Source organism: Echinops telfairi, unplaced genomic scaffold (assembly GCF_000313985.2).
Source record: "Echinops telfairi isolate 266 unplaced genomic scaffold, ASM31398v2 ScPeMD7_7458;HRSCAF=8496, whole genome shotgun sequence".
NCBI lineage: Eukaryota > Metazoa > Chordata > Mammalia > Afrosoricida > Tenrecidae > Echinops > Echinops telfairi.
Genome location: NW_022111358.1, coordinates 32,979,890 through 32,999,188, shown reverse-complemented (window position 1 = coordinate 32,999,188; position 19,299 = coordinate 32,979,890). Strand labels below are relative to the sequence as shown.

General features: G+C 53.5%; 1 protein-coding gene across 1 annotated transcript in view; it reads right to left on the bottom strand.

Moving 5' to 3' along the window:
* Positions 1–19,299, bottom strand: part of CRHR1 (corticotropin releasing hormone receptor 1) — a 112,359-nt gene that overhangs the window by 84,007 nt on the left and 9,053 nt on the right. The gene's annotated exons all lie outside the window — the stretch shown is intronic.

Below are 19,299 nucleotides of genomic sequence, written 5' to 3'. Positions count from 1 at the left end.
AAGAGTTGTATGAGCCCCTAATAAAATGATTAAAATTAAAAAAAACAATGGACATGAGACAAGTGTCTTGTCTTACAAGTGCTCCTCCTCTTCTGCCTCATCCTCTCACTGGACCCCTCTGGACTCTTCCTTAGCCCCCTCCCTCCTTCAACAGCGGCCATACAGACCTACTGTCTGCAGCCTCCTGCCCACGAGGCCCACATATCATCTGCTAAAGGCACCTTCAACCCCTGGGCCCTGTGATTCATCTGCTCCCTCCCCCTCCCACCAGGGGACCTTGGGTAATGTGGGTGGGTCCTTGGAGGTGGCCTGCCCCTGCCCCAGCCCTGGCCCAACCCCAGAGTGCCGACTTCTGCCTCATTCCATCCCCAGGAGAGGAACAGGGCGAAGCAGCCCAAAGCAGCGATTCTAGTGGCTTGCGTCCCCTGGGCCACAAAAGATTGCTCGAGTGGCCCAAGAATCACCTGGTGACTGCCAAGCTGACCTCTTCTGTGCTGAGTGAGGAAACAGAAGCCTGACAGACACCCAGGGCTCTGTCTCCCAGGCTGGGGTCCTCTCTGTTCCACCTGTGGACGAACCAGGTGCTGGCTCCTGGGAGGCCCCTGGCATCTAGTGCCTGGTCCCCAGTGTGAAAACAAAACAAAACAAAACACCTCACTTCCATTGAGTCCATGTGGACCCTATCGGGCAGCGTAGAACTGCCCCTGTGAGTTTCCGAACGTCTAGTCTTTCTCCCGAGAACCTTGTGGATCACAGGCCAATGCATAACCACTAAGCCACCAGGGCTTTTACTGACCACCAGTAGGTGCTCAGTCATTGTGGCAAACAGACCCCCGGGAGCCGCGAGCAGGACAATAGCAGGCCATGGGGCCAACTCTTCCTGTGTGCCGGGCACTGTGCTCAGTGCTCAGTCCAGGTTATTGATGAGCCTTGCTAATGACACTGAGAGGGAGACGCTACGATCGATCCCACTCACAGATGGAGAACCCAAGGCACAGAGAGATGCAGCCGTGGATCTTCACCTGGCAGGCATTGGGATGCCCATGCACGTCCGCCTAGCACCCTGAAGCCCTGGGCATCACCAGGATGCCACACTGCGGCTGTCTCTTTTGGAAAACTCCCTTCTTTCAAAGAGGCTCTAGCTGCCCAGACGACTCTGGCACAGAGTCTGAACTCACACGTTTTTAATTCCCTTTGATGGCAAGCCGAGCACATCCCCACTGGCTCACCTAGGAGCCTGGGACTTCCAGGAATTTCTCTGAGCCCCGTTGCTCCCCAGTCACTCTTGGTGGCATTTTAGAGGCCAAATGTCTGTTCTTCAGCAGGGCTTTAAGGACGCTTCCTTCTGATAAACAGCACGTTTATCAGACTGTCTTGCCCCCAAAGGACATGCTGAAGTCTTAGCCCCGGGCACCCACGAGAGTGGCCTTATTTGTCAACATGGTCTCTACAGCTGTTTCCTGTTGACAGGAGGTGCCGTGGAGTGAGTGCTGACCCACAGCGACCCAATGCACAGCTGAATGAAGTACTGCCTGGTCCCGCACCCTCTTCCTCATTCTTGCTACGTTTGGTGGCTGCAGCCCCTGTGTCAGCCCATCTCGCTGGGGAGCTTCCTCTGGTTCACTGCCCCTTCACTTTAGCAAGCAGGCTCTCCTTTTCCAGGAAATCGTGTCTCCTGATCCTATGCCCAAAGTACGTCTAAGGCGCTTTCTAGCCGCACTTCCTCCAAGACAGATAGGTCTGTTCTTCTTGCAGCCCAATGGCACTTGCCATGTTCTGCGTCCACACCATCATTCAAACTTATCGATTCTTCGGATTCTCGGTCGTTGCCCGGATTCCATGTGCACAGGAGGCAACTGAGCAGACCGTGGCTTGGGCCAGGCACCCCTTAGTCCTCACGTGGCATCTTTGTCCGCCAACAATGTAAAAGCGGTCTGATGCAGCGAGTCTGCCCAGTGTAGTGCGTTCTTTGATTTCTTGACTGCTGCTTCTATGAGCACAGAGTCCGACTTGATGGGGATGGGGGTGGGGTGGGGTGGTTCTTTTACTCACTCACTCGCCATTGAGGTGATGCCCACCCATAACGGCCCTGCAGGGCAGGGTAGAACTGCCCTTGTGGGTTTCTGGGCTGTCAGTCCTTACGACAGTAGACAGCCTGACCTTTCTCCTGTGGAACAGCTGGTGGTTTGGAAGGACAGACCTTGTAGTTAGCCCAACTTTTAACCACTATGCTACCAGGGCTCCAGGTGGGTCCTGATTCAATAGAACTGAGCGTCCTTAAGAGAAGAGGAGAGACAGGGAAGATGGCTCTGAGGCCATAGAAGCAGAGATTGCCGCTATGTGGCCAGAAGTCCAGGGTGGCCTGCCCACCCGAATCTGGAAAGATCTTCCCCCTAGCGCCTTAGAGAGTACATGGCCCAGCTAACACCTTGATTTGCGCCTCTGGTCTCCAGAACTTTGAGAGTCTACCATTTCTATTGTCGTAAGCCACCCAGTGGGCGGTGCACCTCCACTTCTTCCCTGGGCATCTAGTTCTCCACCCCACAGAGCGCCACACAGATGGGACTGCCACGTTTGCTTGCTAGCTGCCTCTCCACTACACTGTGAGCAGCCCAGGGACTAGCTCGCCACGTGGGTCTTGGCACATAGTAGGTGGTCAAAAGCTACAGAATGAATAAGTGCCCACAATAGGATGCAGAAAACAGCGTTGCCTAAATAGGTACCAGTTCCTAATCGCGTAGTTCACAGTGATCTAGGGAGGTGCTGATTAAAAGCAACAGCCAACCATTTGCCAGAGGTGGCTGTGAAATGAATCACAATGGATCTGCTTGCGAGGCCAGGGAACACGAATTGATCACCTGCCTGGCCCTGCAGGAGACTCCGCCCAAGCCGCTGTCCCCCAGGGAGATGGGCATGGAGGAGCCCCACAGAGAAAAGCTGATGCTGTGTCATAAGGCATGCTGGGGCTGGCTGGGGCTGGCCAGGTCAAGGGCACTATAGGAAGGACTCAGCCTGCCCCTGACAACGTGGCTGCCACCTGGTGACATTCACACAGGTCGTCCTGAGTGGGCCCGAAGGGGCTGGCGTAGCAGCTGGCTTGCCCAGGGCTGTGTGTGTCCAGGGTTGGGTGGGTTTAGCAGGCCCCTGGCCTGTCTGCATCCAGCTGGGGGTGGGGGGAGGAGGAGGAAGGTTACTAGGTGCTGAAGGAAAGCCTTTCGGCAAGGAGGGCTAGGCTCTTGGGGTGGGGTCTCCGCCTTGCAGCATCAAGGGGTCCCACAAGGCAGTCCCTGGGTGGTGCCCATGGTTAGCACACTCACGGAAATGTTGGGAGTTCGAGCCCATCCAGCAGCATCTCAGCTCAAAAGGTCTAGCTATCTGCTTCCATACAGTCAGCTGCTGAGACCTTACGGAAAGAGCTCCCCTCTAGGGAAGTTGACTCCGTGGCCACTGTGTTAGGCTGGGTTCTCTAGAGAAACCGAACCAATGACGCCTGGACACACGTGTATACAGAAAGAGATTTGAATGGAGAAATGGCTTACGGGATTATAGAGACAGGCAAGTCCTGACTCATGGCAGCTGATGAACAGGAAGCAGGATGAGGAGGTGCTGGTAGTGGGGGGCACAGACTGGCGGATGCAGAGATCTGAAGTCAGTCGAATGAATCCGCTGACGGCTCCTGGGATCGACCAGCAACGCAACAGACGATCGAGGGGCCTGATGTAAGATCCAGCTTCGGCAAGAAATGAAGGCCCAAAGAGGACTTGACTCTGTCCCAGCTCTCTCTCTCTCTCTCTCTCTCACTTACACAAAAAGTCTTAAGACAGCAAGAAGGTGTCATCACTCTGTGACTCAGCTGATAGGTTGGGCTTGACCCTTACCCTTACCCAGGAGTCTCAAGTTGACATAATCTCTAACCATCAGAGCAACTGTTGTGCCTGCGAAGGCCTCCCTCCACCCTCTGCCCCAGCCCCCAAGAACCCACTTCTCTGTCTGGCCAGCAGGATGACAAGATTGACAAGAGGATGAAACAGAGATATTTGTGCAGGACTCAGCTCGGTGCCTGGCTGACAGGCGTGACCCCAGTGGGTCTCCAGTCGGGGGAGGAGGTGAAGAATCGAGAGGGTGGGGCCCTGGGCTGGTTCCATCTGGAGAGCCGATGGTTCCTGTGACTCGGGTTTTAAATCTATAGAACGGGTCTTGGGTCAGCCGTCTTCCTTTCAAGGGCAGACCAAGAAGAAACAGACTTGCACCAAAGCAGCATGATATTTGCACTGAGAGTCGAGGAAGAGCTCCTTGGATGTCAGGGGGGATCGTTGCTGGGAGAAGCTGATGCTCGGGAGAGGTGGAATTCCTGGAAGGGACACGTCACTGCCCCCACTCACCCTTGGGCTTAAGATGTGACACTCAGGAAGGGGAGGGTGACCTGACTCTGGTCACCAGTGGGTAGTCGTGGGGTATCAGAGAAAAGGCTCCCAACTCTAGATCCAGGGCTCGCTGCACTGTTGCCCCACCCCCAAACCTGCTCCTCTCCCTCCACCCAGCAAGTGCTCCCATGCACCGGGCACTGTTCTAAGCCTTTCCAGAGAGCCTCAGGGTTCAGCCTCACAGGGTGGGAAACCGAGGCACGGAAGCAGTTAAGCAAAAAGCCCCCGGCCATTAGGTCCACCCAGAACAGAGGAAGGGTCTTACCTGAGGTCTCTGCAGCTTTGTGGGTACCCTCGCCCCAGCCAGAAACCCCACTGCCTGTCGTTGAGGGGAGAACGGTCTCATAGGGTTCCCACAGCTGTCATCTCACAGAAGCCTCATCTTCACCCCAAAGAGTGGCTGCTGGACTTGAACTGCCAACCGTTTGGTTAGCAGCGAGCTGGGAAACCCCTGAACCACCCGAGCTCCCGGCCCCATCCAAAAGGGACAGCCAGGGTGCTGGCCTCCAGGGTGGACCGCGTGCATGCTACGACTCTCAGACAAGGCCGAAGCCCACGGCACACTCCCCTTTCCAGAGCTCTGCGCATCGCCCCCCCACAGGCAGACTCCCCTGGGCGACGGGGCTGCCTCCGGGGCCTGTGACCTGGGCAGTCGCCCTCAGTCTCGTGCTTCAAAGGACTCTGTCCTTGGTGGCAAGCTCTGCTGCCACCACCCTGACATTCAGAATCACTTTTAAACAAGGGCGCTGCATTTTATGATGTAGGTCCAGGTTTCCACGCTCAGCTTCCTTGCCTGAAGGGAAGCAGTGGCGGGGGAGGCAGGGGGGGGGCGGGCTCTGCCCCCACTGAAGGGACACCCCGTAGAGTCTTCTCTGGCAGCAAGGGGGTCCCCCACTTTCCTCTGAGGTGTGAGGCCAGCATGATGCTCTCCCTCTCTCCTGCCTGCAGGCTGCGTGGGGAACCGGCCCCGGGAGGCCATCACCTCAGGCCTCCTCCCTGGGGCCGCTGACCTGCCTTGCCTGGCCTGCGGAAGGAGAGAAGCAGGCCTGCTGGGCCCGGGGCAAGGTGCGAGGGAGCTCTGGGCACCGAACCAGCTTCAGACAGAGAAGAGTCCTTGGTGGATGCGTGCTGCGTGGCTGATAAACGATGTGACCTCACTAGAGCGCAAACGTAAAGTCTTACTTTTTTTTTTTTTTAACGATCATTTTACTGGGGGCTCTTACAACTTGTTACAATCCATACATCAGTTGTATCAGACGCATTAGTACATATGTTGCCTTCGTTCTTTTCTAGACAGGCACTTTCTATTGAGCCCTTGGGATCAGCTCCTCTTCCCCCGCCTCGTGGCCCCTTGATAGATTACAGGGTGTTAGTATGTTCATATCTCACACCGATGACTGTCTCCCTTCCCCTCTGGTTTCTGTTGTTCCTCCCCCTGGAGGAAGTCTTACATTTTTAAAAAAGTGTTTTTCTGAAAGATCCGTATGTGTGGCAGCCTCTGTGTTAGAACAAAACCCACACACGCACCGCATGCACTTCCTCATGTTCTGTCTTTCCTGTGGGGCCCTGGTCTTGCCGTCAGGATCTGACATTTGCCCGTGGACATGCCACGTCCATGTGAGAGAGAGAGAGAGAGAGGGAGAGAGAGAGAGAGAGAGAGAACAAGTGAAAGGATCATACTGCATGTTTAAGAAATCCTTTTAGAGCTGTCTTACATTTCTTGAAACTTTCGAGAAAGTTAGTATGATCCTCCCACTTTTATATTCTATGGAATTTTTCAGAACTTCAGTCTGAAAGTGGGTGGCGGCCTGTGTGGGAAGTGACCAGTGGCTGTAACCTATGAGGTGTACCGCGAAGCACAGATGTCGCAGCAGGGGGCCCAGAGAGCCAGTTCTCTTTGGGTGGCATTGCCCGGCCCCTGCGTCTCCCCGGGGGATGGCACAGAGACACCTGAGGTTTGTTACTGCCACCACTGTCCTTGATGCCATGTGTGTGTGCAGAGCACAACTGCTCCGTGGGCTTGTCAAAGCTGTGGCCTTCCAGAAGCACATGCCTGGCCTGGGTCAGTTTGGACTGCCCGGGGTCCAGCTAGTAGTTAGAGAGCTTACCAACAGGGACCACTCAGGAATGGCCTTCCCGGTGGCTTAGGACAGGCATCCTTGTTATCCCCAGCCTACAGTCGAAGCAATGGGATCAGACCTTCCATCGAGTGACTTGCCCACAGAGACCAAGCCAGGCAGCAGCGGAGTTAGGTACATTATTGTTCGGTGTCACCACGTTGGTTCACGCTCACAGTGCCCCAGTGGACAAGAGAACCAAACACCGTCCGGCCCTGTCCCAGCCCCACAGAGGTTCTTACGTTTGAGCCCGTTGATGCCGCCATTGTGTCCATCCATCTTCCTCTTTTCGCTTACCTGCCACTTGACCAAGCATGATGTCCTTCTTCCCGGACTGGGCTCTCCTGATAGCATGTCCAGAGTACGTGAGATGAAGTCTTGCCATCTCTGCCTCTAAGGAGCTTTCTGGCTGTACGTCTTCTAAGCCAGATTTGCTTGTTCTTTTGGCAGTTCATGGTACTTTCAATACTCTTCACCAGACCATAAGTCAAATGCAGCGACTTTTCTTCGGTCTTCCTTGTTCAATGTCCACTTTTCACATGCATTTGAGGTCATTGAAAAGACCATGGCTTGGGTCAGGTGCACCCTAACCTTCAAAGTCACCATGCTTTACAGCACTTTATTTTATTATTTTTAAAAATCATTTTATTGGGGGCTCATACAACTCTTATCACAGTCCATCCATCCATCCAATGTGTCAAGCCCATTTGCACTTTAGAGCGGGCTCATGCATCAGATTTGTCCAATGCGACACGTCGTTTGAGCTCTTGACTGCTGCTCCCACGAGCAGTGATTGTGGATCCAAGCGAGATGAAATTCTTGACAACCTCAATCTTTTCTCCATTTATTGGCCCAGTTGTGAGGATTTTGGTCTCACTTTACATTGCGTTGTCGTCCACACGGAAGGCTGCAAATGTTGCTCTTCATCAGCAAGCGCTTCAAGTCCTCCTTCTTTTCTGCAAGTCAGGTTGTAACACCGGCGTATCTCAGGTTGTTAAGAAGCCTCCCTCCAATGGATGCCATGTTCTTCCTCATATAATCCAGGGACAATGGGGTGACTATTTAGGGCCTTGGAGGGCTCTGGTGCCCTTCCAGACAAAGGTCCCTTCTAGGGCTGCTCCTTTCCCTCCCACTGTCCTCTCCTGCTCCTCCTGGGCTGCCTGGAACACTGGATGGTGCTGGGCGCGCCTTCTGCAGGTGTGGGAGACGCACCCACACAGCAGCAGGCCCAGCACAGAGACGTTTGTCTACGTTGCCAGCCCCAGCTCACCGCCCCCACCCAGACTGCAGCTCTGGTACTTCTCTTTCCTTCCCCAAAGGCCCCCCATGCCTGGCTGCACGCACTTCCATCTACTGGCTCCTCCTTCTCTGGCGCTTCCCAGTTTCCCGGACCAGGTCCGAGGTTGCCCCAAGCCACTGGGCTCAGCCACCTCCCAGGTCAGTGGCTCTCCTGAAGTCAGTACCACACCACTGCCCCCTCCCCCTCCCCAGGAACCTGCTAAACACGCCAGTGCCAATGCCAGGATCCAGGCCCCCGCGATGCCGACTCAGCACACCTGCAATGGGATCCGGGGACCTGCAGTGTTTAAAAAGTGACGCCAGGTTTTCCTTCAATCAGCAAATCGTTCACGGAGTCCAGCGGTTCTCAACCTGTAGGTCACGGCCACTTTAGGGTTCGAACGACCCTTTTACAGGGGTTGCCTGATTCATAACAGTAGCAAAATTACAGTGATGAAGTAACAACGAAAATAATTTTATGGTTGGGGGGCTCACCACAGCATGAGGACCTGTATGAAAGGGTCTCAGCATTAGGAAGGTTGAGAACCACTGCTCTAGTCCAATTCAAAAGCCAGGGTCCAAGGACCTAAAATGCCTTGTCCAAGGCCATGTAGCTAATAAATAGAAAGCAAGTATTTGGAGACCACTGATTTGGCCCATGACCTCTTTCTTCCTCAGACACAATTACATGGACAGATGTCCACAGATCCTTCCTCCAGGCCCTGGGCCCAGGCCATTAACGCACTCAGCCTCGATCCCGGGGCCTGACTAGACCCACTCCCTTTGCTTCTAGGCCACAGGACCCAAGCTCCAGACTAGTCCCTGCAGTCTCTCAGTAAAAATGACACCATCGCCTGGCAGGAGCCAGGGTCTGGCATCGTTCCACTGCCAAGCAGAGTCCAGGTCACACGCCAAACAGTGGTGAAACCTGAGCTTCCCCTCCCTGTCCCTGGCTGTCCCCAGAGGCTCCAGAGCCTGACTCTTGAATCACCCTGCCCAAGATTCAGGTGTCACAGACCCGGGCCCCAAGCCAGGATGCTCTCCTCCCACCTCAGGACTGTGGGGGCCCCCACGAGACTGCAGTTAGCTCCGCTGGAAATGGTTGGAGAACTTGAGAGGGCAGAGGGCAGGCCCTAAGGCAGTGGGGCCACCTCCTGGGACCTGAGGGACACTTCTCCACTGTTACCAAGTCCTGGGTGGACAGCTCCATCCATTCAGAGGTTCCGGTGACCATCATTTTGGAGGGATACTGGTCAACCCAGTCCAAGGGTAGATGAGACCTCCTTTTATTTACTGTATAATAAACATACAGTTGATGATAACTTTGTGTTACTGTAATTACCTCCTAATCAAGGGTTTTAAGAAAATTTTGACTTGGGAAAGAAAAAACACAACCCAAAAGACAGCATTCCACAAGACAGTCTCCAAAGCACTGAGATTGGCCAAAGCTTCCAAACAAGGACTCCTGTAGTCCCCCCACCCCCGTCAAGTCCACCCCGACTGACAGTGATCCTACAGGAAGAGTAGAACCGCCCCCACGGGGTTTCCAAGGCAGTAATGTTTATGAGAATCTGCCGCATGCTTTCTCCTGAAGATGGGCTAGTGGGTTGGAACCACCCACCTTCAGGTAGCGGCTGAGCGTGTGTGTGCGCGAGCACTGCGGGTCCAGGGCTCCCCTCGGGGAGGACGCATGGGTCTGTTCAGGAGGCGTATCTGCGCACTTGTTTGCATCCAGCCTCTTCCTCTCCCCAACAAAGCTTCAAGTGGGGCCCCTCCTGGCCTCCCTCCCTCTCCCTGCCAAGACGGAAAAAGCCCATAAAGGCACTCACACTAAATCATAGGTAATTATTGAGACAGCGAGTCTCTGCTCACGAGGGAATGTGGATTTTAATGGGAACAAGCCCTGTCAAGTTAAAACGCGAATCTCCTAATAGTGGAATAACTTGCGCAGCAGGCAGAGTGCAGGGAAACATCGCAAATGCCTGGGGGAAGGGAGGCTTCCGTGAACTCTGGAAATGACATCGCCTGTAAGTGGGGTTGGTTGACAGGTGAGTTCATGCTAGGTGGGCAGAGAGCATAGTCCACAGGGGCAGGGTGAGGGGCAAGTGGTGGTAGCTGCCAATTCCTTGTGTTCTTCGGTGTGGGATGAGAATGGTCAGAAGCAGAGACTCCTGGAATTTCAAAGGTGAAAACGATGGATGGATTTGCCCCTTCCTGTCTGGGCAAAGCACTGCCCAGAGCGCCTTCTTAACCAGGTGAGCAGAGTGGGAGCAAATACCCTTTGACCTTTTGCTTGTAAAGTAAGGATTGACCTAAGCAAGACCTCTGGATCCAAATCTGGCTAATCATGGCATTTCTCTAGCCGTCAGCTCTCAATCATTGGTGGGGAAGCCGAGCCTGGCCAATTAATCTTCCTCTGTTTGTTCTAACTGGAGTTGGAGAAAAGAGTTTCGGTCTTCAGTGGGGACGCTAGGGGTGTTGGATTGAGTCTTAGGGGGAGAGACGGGGGAGCTGCATGGGAGAAGCTTTCTGAAGGGGAGCAGATATCTGGAGATTCAGAGATGAGCCTGCAGGGGCCCGAGAGCCTCCAGTTCTCAGAAAGCTGCACTCCTGCCCAGCCAGTGATTGGGGTCCTTGGCCCCGTCTTCCAGAACCCAAGCATACTGGGGCCTCGGGCTTGCACCAGGGAGAGCGGAGGTTGTGTGGCCAGAAATGTCTGTCCCTGATGATGAGCCCCGGCACAAGGCCATCCAGAGCAGTCTGGGGCTCTGAAGGCCTGCATGCCTGAGGGGAAGAGGCTGCAAATGCAATCATGCAAATGCAATCACACGTTCCCACTTAGTGAGTCCCTGCACTGCCCCAGAGAGCACCCTATGGCAGCATTAGCCCCATCTTACAGATGGGAAAATGAAGGTGCAGAGAAGGGGTTGCTCATGGTAACGCAATAGTATGAACCACCAAGATGCCAGCCAGACTCGATGCCAACCAGACTCACTGCCACCAAGCCAATTCTGGCTCAGCGACTCCATAGAACAGAGGAGAGAACTGCCCTGTGGGTTTCCGAGGAAGGTTTCCCTTCCCCCAGCCATTTGCGATGTTTCCCTGTACTCTGCTTGCTGCGCAAGTTATTCCACTATTAGGAGATTCGCGTTTTAACTTGACAGGGCTTGTTCCCATTAAAATCCACATTCCCTCGTGAGCAGAGACTCGCTGTCTCAATAATTACCTATGATTTAGTGTGAGTGCCTTTACAGGAGTAGAAAGCCTCACCTCTCTCCCTCCGAGTGGCTGGTGGTTTTGAACTGCTGACCTTGCAGGGAGCAGCCCCACACCTAATCCACTAAGCCACCAGGGCTCCTTATAGTAAGAGCAAAGACTTCATTTCTTTAGTAAGCGCAAAGTCATTATTTCTGACTTCCCAGCTCATTTCTTTGCAGTGTGACACCCTGTTCTCCCAGAAACGATAATTTCTCTTTTAGCAAGGGTCATCTGCTTAGATAAGGATTGCTGGAAGCTTCTCCCCACCTCGGTTATCCCAGCTGCTCCGATCCTCAGACCTACACAGGTCCTTCAAGGCAGGAGTCAACCCAACAAGCATTGGTGCCTGAGTCAGACAAGTCTAGGTCCATGAGTAAGCTACTTCATTTTCCAGAACCTTGATTCTTCTGGTAACCACAAGGTCAACTGTTCAAAACCACCAGTGTCTTTGTGGGAGAAAGAAGAGGCTTTCTACTCCTGAAAAGACTTACAATCTTGGAAGCCCACAGGGGCAGTCCTCCTCTGTGAATTGGAATCAACTTGATGGGCAGTGCATTCGAGGCTTGTCTTGGTGGGACAATGGCTGAAGGATGTTTAGCACACAGCAAGCCTCGGGGAGAGGCCATCACGAGAGAGGAGCCCAGGGCCAGGAGCGTCTGCTGTCATCAGGTCGGCTAGTGACGTCCCTAGTCCCCCAGGCTCTGACCTTCTCCCTCCTCCCGAGCTCAGCCCTGCCGGAGCCATTCTTGTCTAAACTTTCCCAAATGTCACCCTCTGATTGTCCTCATCTTTATGCTGAGTCTTTATCTGGATGACATTTCTCTTTCCTTCCACAGGGACTCTGCTGCTAGAACAGGAGCAGGGTGGGACTAACAGCAGGCCCCCCCAAGGGTGGGAAGTTATAACTTTGGCTTTTAGACAGCCAGAGGGAATCCCCAGGGAGTGCAGGGGGCCTGGGGGACTCAGGTGGGGGGCTGAGCTGAGGGAACATGGGGGCAGTTGCACAGCTAAGCCAAAGAGTATCCCTTCCTCTCTAGGAAAAACTCCACTCACAGACTCTCCAGTGCGAGATGCCAGTTATAAAGCCCCGCTCTGGTGTTCCTCACAAACCTGCAGCCTTCTTGCAGGAACTTGTGGGTCAGAAAGAAACACCTTCTAGAACTTTCTATCCCCCATGTGATGCTGCAGTCCATCTCAGGTCAACCTTAAGTGTCCCCTGGTTGGATGAAGAGACCGAGATAGAGAGCTGGCAGTGGCACCTCTGACCACAGTGGGGCTCCAGGCCCTTGGCCTTGTGTGGCTATGATGGGTAGACTTGTTTGATATTCTACTCCATGGTGCCTGGTGCCTAAGGTCCAGGCACCTCAGTGAGGGTCGAATGAGGTGACATAACCCCCTGCTGTGTGAGCAGGATCTTGGGAAAGGAGGTGTGTGCTGAAGATGCTTGGTTTACAAATGTAACCCCAGGCTCTGCCCAGTTCACCAGCCCTTCATTCTCTAGGCATGGGCCCCACGAACCCTGGACATAGCTCAATGGATCAGACAAGAACATCTACTGAAGCTGACCCATCAGACAGTCTCTCCAGAAATGTGAACTTCGTACCTGAGATACGCGGCAGGTGGAAGGCCTAAATGACAGCTCCTGGAAGGGAGATTCCCGGTCACAGTCCCTAGGCGGCCTTGATGCTGTTCTTCCCGCGGTCGGTCCGTGTTGTTAGCCAGATGCCGCGCTATCTCCCCAGTCTGCCCTGCTTTGGGCGTGAGCTGACTCAATTCCAAGAGTCTTTATTGTTCATGCCCACATACCCTCCCGGGACCACCTGCTACCCAACGGGAGTGCCGCTGTGTCATTCTCAATCTAACGTGGTCACTGAAATCTGCATACCACAAGTCTACTCTTTCTTCTCCTTGTCTCGTACGAAGGGGACTAGCCCCAGTTCACAGATGAGTGAACTGAAGCCCCGGGCGAAGGGACTTGCTATGGATACACAGGGCACAGCAGACCTGGTATCGGAAGGTCAGGTCTGGCTCTAGTCAGTGCGCAACTTTCTCTACATCTAGCTTTCCAGTGATCAGCTCTGGACCCTACTACAGGGTTGGCCACCTATACTGCCTCCCTCCACCCTCCTAATGGACATACTGCCGTTCTATAATGCCATGCCTTGGGGAGTGCCAGTCTCTGCATGCCCTGTGCCATCTCCACCAACAAGAAGGCACCCTAGAAGTTGAACGCGGGTCAGGCGACGGGTGCAAGGCCATGGGTCCCCTTCCTGTCGGGCTAGCGGTGCTGGCAGGTGAACCCCTTCCACCTGTGGCTATAGTTACATCGATGCCAGTGCCGCGGCGCATCAGGCCCTTTCCGGGAAGGCTCCCCTTAAAGCACAGTCTAAGCCTCCCCCCTGCACCAGCCCACCCCATTATTTCAATTACCTGTACCTGCACAGCCTCCTCCATGTGGGTGTACGTGTCAACAGCTGGCAGCCTGCCCGGGCATCCAGAACTGCTTCAGCACCAACCCCTGTCTTGGGGGAGCAGTCACTAGAAGCCTCCTGCCTTGGTCACCCCCATGGGTGCTTCCAGGCAGTCCAGGGCACTGGTGTGGGTCACCTTGCACTGAGTCCACCTAGTGCCCCACCCCTACATCAAGACTCAGGCCTCAGATGTCCATGAGAAGGGGCCCAGATGGACTGGAGGGCTGTCCTGAGCAAAGATGTGTGTCCGGGAGGAAATGGGTCTCCTACTTCCAACCGTCCCCCCATTCAAGCCTTCTTTTCTGCTCCTCTGCCTCTGGGCCCCTGAAATACATTAGAGGGGTACTTCCCGGGGTGTCTCCACTCTACCAGGCTCATGCTTAGCTGGCATTATCACCTTTAATCCTCAGCATGCAATCCCCATGTTCTGGATGAGAATCCGGAGTGAGAAAGGGGTTATGACACAGAGGGCATATTCATGACCCCCTTCAGAAGCCACAAATGGAAGCCTTCTTATGTACCACTCTCTGGTCTAAGCACCAGGATGGACCGACCTGGGGAGAGGATGGATAACAGATGTTGACAATGAGACGCATACAACACAATACCAGGTAATGGCAAGGGCTCTGAAGGGATACGGAGCACAGTCAGGGGATGCAGACTGATGGTGACCCTGCTTCAAAAAGGAGCGAGAGAGAGTGTGTGTTGTTGAGGAAGAGCAGCCTAGGAGGGAATAATGGCCAAGACACTGCTGTGGAAATACGCTTGGAATGGCCAGGAGGCCAGTGAGGCTGGAGCCGAGGGAGTGAGTAGGAGAGAAATGGAAGTTTGACCTGAGCCCAACAGTGCAGGGCCTTGTATTTGCCTGGGCATCCAGAACTGCTTCAGCACCAACCCCTGTCTTGGTGGAAGCCAGAAACAAAGAGCCCCTCCAAGGTTCAATGTGTGGTAGTTACATAATTTGTTGTCAATTTGAGACTTAAGAGTGAAGGGGTGGAGTTTAGCCCGGTCTATCAGGTTGCAGCTTGATGACCTCATTTGGAGGCACTAAGAAGATAAATAGCTCCCTGTAGGCGGGACATACACTCACTTCCTGAAAGACATTCCCATTCACAAGACACATGGGGCTACGCTAGAGCTCTGGAGCCAGAGGAGCCACGTGGAGACCCCTGCCAGTGCCAAGATGCTCACACCGCCACTGGATCCACAAGACCTTCCACCCACTGGCCTGTGATCTTCCTGCCTTTGGTGTCATTGCATGAGATTCATGAGTCTGAAGAGGGCTTTATAGATCGGTATCGGACATTTGGGCTAATATCAGACTTGATCTGGACTGAGCTGGGATGTTTTCTCAATATTCAACTGCTTTTGTATATAAAGGTTTTTTCTTATACGCATATGAATGTCTATGGATTTGTTTCTCTAGTCAACCCAGACTAACACACAGTGGTTTAACATGATTGAAGTCCATTTCTTGCTCATGCAACAGTTCAATTGGTATCCGTGGGGTAGGGTTAGGGCAATCTGGTTAGGGCAATCTGGTTAGGACACAGGTACCTCCATCACACCCACCTCCAGGGTCCTCACTGGATCCCCCATAGCCAGCTAGCAGATGAGGAAAGAGAACATGTGGATAAGGCATCCCTCTGTCAACTGTCTCCACCCGGAAGGCTGCATGTCACGTCCACTCACATTCCACTGGCAAGAGCCAGTCACCAACCCCACCCCACCCTCACCCGTGGAAGAAGACTGTGATGCAGTGCAGCCGTGAACTCGGGGCCGAGAGAATGTGGGTCTTAGTGAGGGGCATGGACCTTGGAGGCCCAAGGAGGCACTTGGACTTTAGTCTTACAGGGAGAATCTGGTAGAAGGGTGAGATCAGACAAGTTTCTCCAGGTTCACACTGGTTGTGAAAGAGGAAAGTGTAGGGACGGATGGGATCGGGGCAGAGTACAGAACCACCCAGAACGACTTGGCTAATTGAGTGTCCAGTAGGAAGGTGACCGTAAGCCATCAGCTCTAGAGCCCTTGTCTCCATCCCTATGCCTGACACTTTCAGAGACTGAAGCGGGTGTCAGCTCTTACCTGGACCATTGCAGGAGCCAGTTTGTCAGCCCACCCTTTGGTCTCCTGGGAGCAGTTCTGCCCAGTGGGTGGAGCACAGGTTTCAGGGTAAGTCGGACCTGGGCTGGAATCCTGGCTCTGCACTTAGCAGCTACTGGGCCTCGGTTTCCTCTCTCAGCCTCAGTGTCCTACAAAATGATGACAATCATGTCATCGTGTGTCTGGGGAGTTGTGAGCACCAGAGGAGATGCCGGGTGTAAGAATGACTTTGCACCAGAGAACCCAGCAGCCTGGAGGGGGGGGGGCTCTAGTAACCTCAGGAAGGAGGCCCCTGACCCCCAGTGTTTAGCTTCCTTTTCCCTGGAAGTCTGGGACCTGACCCCTTTGGCTGAAAGCGTTGGCTCCTGTTTCCTACAGCCTTTGCATGTCTGAGAGAGGCCAAGGATGCATCCCTCTGGAGGAGGAGCTTGGCCATCCCTTCCTGGAAACCTGTTTGGATGGGGACCTAGGGGCCCATTCTGGGAGAGGAGAGGGGTGTCAGCCAGAAGAGGAATGACTCTAAATAGGACCCCAACTCCTGTTCCCTTTTGAGCAGTTTTGCCTGCTTCTGCATTCCTGAACTTTCTCATGTCGCTGCATCCTTTCCAGCACGGGGAATCTGGCCAGCTCCCTGCATCCCTGGATGCTCTGCATCCATCCCCGGACCCCACAGACCAGGACCCGGGCAGCGTGCAGGGCTTTGAGCACTGCACACCCAGCACTGACATTCGAATTTCTGTGGATGAAGAGTTGGTGTTTTTCTGACACATCCTGTTCACCATGATTCACAAACGGATAAGCTCCAAAGAGATTATAAAAAGCTCTGACCTAAACTGGCTCCCAGAGGAGCCCACTTTGCCATGTTGAATAGTGATGGGCGGGAGAGAGAGCAGGGTGAGCCAAGAGGATTCCCGATGGGTGTGTGGGGAAAATGGAACCCACATGCATAGGCAGGGGGGGAGCAGGGCACCCGGGGATGTTCGCTGATCATGGGATAAGGCTCAGGGGTGCAGAGGGAAGCTGGGGTGGGTGGTGAAGAAAGTTGGCCAGAACGATCCCCTTAGAACATGCCACGCTGTCAGCTGAGTGAGATCGTCTAGTATTTGTTGTGGCTTAAGTGTGGAGAAGGGGCCCTGGTGGTGCAGTGAGTTAAGCATGGGGCTGCTAACCACAGGGTCGGGGGTTCAAACCTCCAGGCTGCCTGCTCTGGTCAAGATTTACCGCTTCAGATACCCCGTGGGGGCAGTTCTATTCTGTCCTACAGGGGTGCTCTGTGTCAGAATGGACTCCCAGGCCGCGGGCTGGTTAAGTGTGGAGAGTGGAGCCAGGGAGACAGATAAGGGAGGTGCATAGGAGAGAGAAATGGAAAGACGGGGACAGAAGGGGTTACCAAAAAAGGAGGCAAATGAGAGTGGGGTTTCTGAGGCCGCTGACGAACCTGAAAAATCTCTCCCGCTGCCCAGCACCTGAGATGCTTGAGAAAAGACCAAGCGCCTCTCAATGAAGCGCTGAGCTCACAGTGAGTAAGGGCCACCCTCAGGTTCCCGGATGGAGAGAGAACAGGAAACAAGGATGCTAAGATGACACTGTGGGGTCACTGCCCTCTGAGCATGGACCTCCCTCCTTCACCTCGTGTTGCGTGTTATAGGCCACACGGATTCCTAAGCAAGGTGGGAGGTTGTCCCTGAGATTCCAGCACAAAGCCTAGATCCTTAAAGAGCTCCATTTGGACGACAAAGTAGACTAGTTCAGCAAAGAGAGGCTGCAAGGAAAGGCTTATGCTTCAGCCTAGATTCTGAGTGGGGGAAAGGCAATGGTGGTCGTTGTATAATTTTGTGTCAGCCTGATCTATGGAATGTAGGGGTGGAGTCTAGCCTGTCAATCAGGTCACAGCCTGATGGTACCTCCTTGTGGGTGTGATCTTCTCATAAGGAGGATCCTGGGAACCTCCCCGCTCTCTCTGCCTTCACCTTCATGCAGCAGAGCCATGCTGAGGCCTGCTCCAGCCCTGGAGATATGTCTACGGCCATTGGATCCACAAGACTTTGCACCCACCGGCCTGCGATCTTCCTGCATCGTTGCATGTGACTTCATGAGTCTGAAGAGGGATTTATGGACTGGAATTGGACTTATGGACTAGTATCAGACTTATGGACTTGAGTTGGACTGGGCTGTGATGTCTTCTTGATATATAATTACTTCTTGATATAAAGCTCTTTCTTATACATATATGAGTGTCCCTGGATTCTTTTCTGTAGTCAACCCGGCCTAACACAGCAATCTTCCCTGAGACAGGGGATCAAAGCCTCCTCTACTCTGCGGGGCTTAGGGTCTAAATGCACATTTGTTAAACTCCACCCCAAGGAATTTACTTAAAGAGGGACCAGGATAATAGCACCTTGGGCCGCTAATGCTAATCCTCTTTGAAGTTGACACTCTTAACCCAGGTTTCACAGGATTCCCACAAATGAAGGAAGCGCCGGTGACCATGAGCTCATAGGCCATAATGACAGGACGCTCAAGAAAAGAGACTTCATTGAGTGGAAATCGGCAGGTAAAGCAAACAGCCGGATTAGACCTCCTGTAAGGAGAGCAGATATTGGAATGGTGAAATTCGGACAGAAAATCAAATGTGTCTACATTGTTTAAAGAAAAAAAAATACTTGAAAAAATACAAATTGCATGCCCAAGCGATATCTTCTTTCAGCCCCATAAGAACTCTTTGAGATATGCCAGCGACGTGGCCTTAGTTCCATTTGCTTGCTAGAGACTCGACCAAAGGCCAGGAAACCTGCTTGGGGTCCCACAGCTAGCAGATGGCAGAACCGGGACATACAATCCAGTCCTTCTTTCTAGTTCTCTATTCTACCTGCTTCTGAATGCATCCTTAACGGCGACTGGACTAGGGGATGGCTTCGTACAGGTGAGGCTGTCAGGGGCCAGTGTAGAAAAAGCAGGCAGGGACATCCACCATTGTCTTTGGCCTGACCCATGAAACCCAGACACTCCACTCTGCTTCTTCGGGAAGGTCTGTGCCAGGCAAGGAAAGAGGTGGAAGACAGGGGAAGGGCCAGGTGAGAGAGAGGGAGAGTGGAAGGGAGACCAAGGAACAGGAAGTGACAGTGACAAATAGAAGCTGCTAAGAACATAATCACGCCAAGAGACTGTTAGAGGAAATGAAAACAACTTTGGTATTGGCGTCGCATCTGAGATCTAGACGTTACTAGTTATTCAGCAAATGTTATGTCCCCTCTCCTCCCACAGTAACAAAGCTGTCTCTGGGCACACGGCATCTAAGAACCTAGCTGGTGGTTTTTGTGGCGGTGGTTGTTGTGAGGTGCCATCAAGTCAGTTCCAACCCATGGCGACCCTGTGCACCGCAGAACGACACACTGCCCACTGCTGTGCCATCCTCTCTGTTGTTCTGTTGCTGCAGCCGAGTGTCACTCGGTCTCACTGACGCCTTCTTCCCCTCTCCTTTCCCAGGCATGATGTCCGTCACCCGGGACTGGTCTTTCCCGACCACACGTCCAAAATAGGTGAGAGGAAGTCTTGCCATCCTTGCCTCTCAGGCAGTGGTTCTCAACCTTCCTAATGCCACGACCCTTTCATACAGTTCCTCGTGTGGTGGTGACCCCCCAACCATAA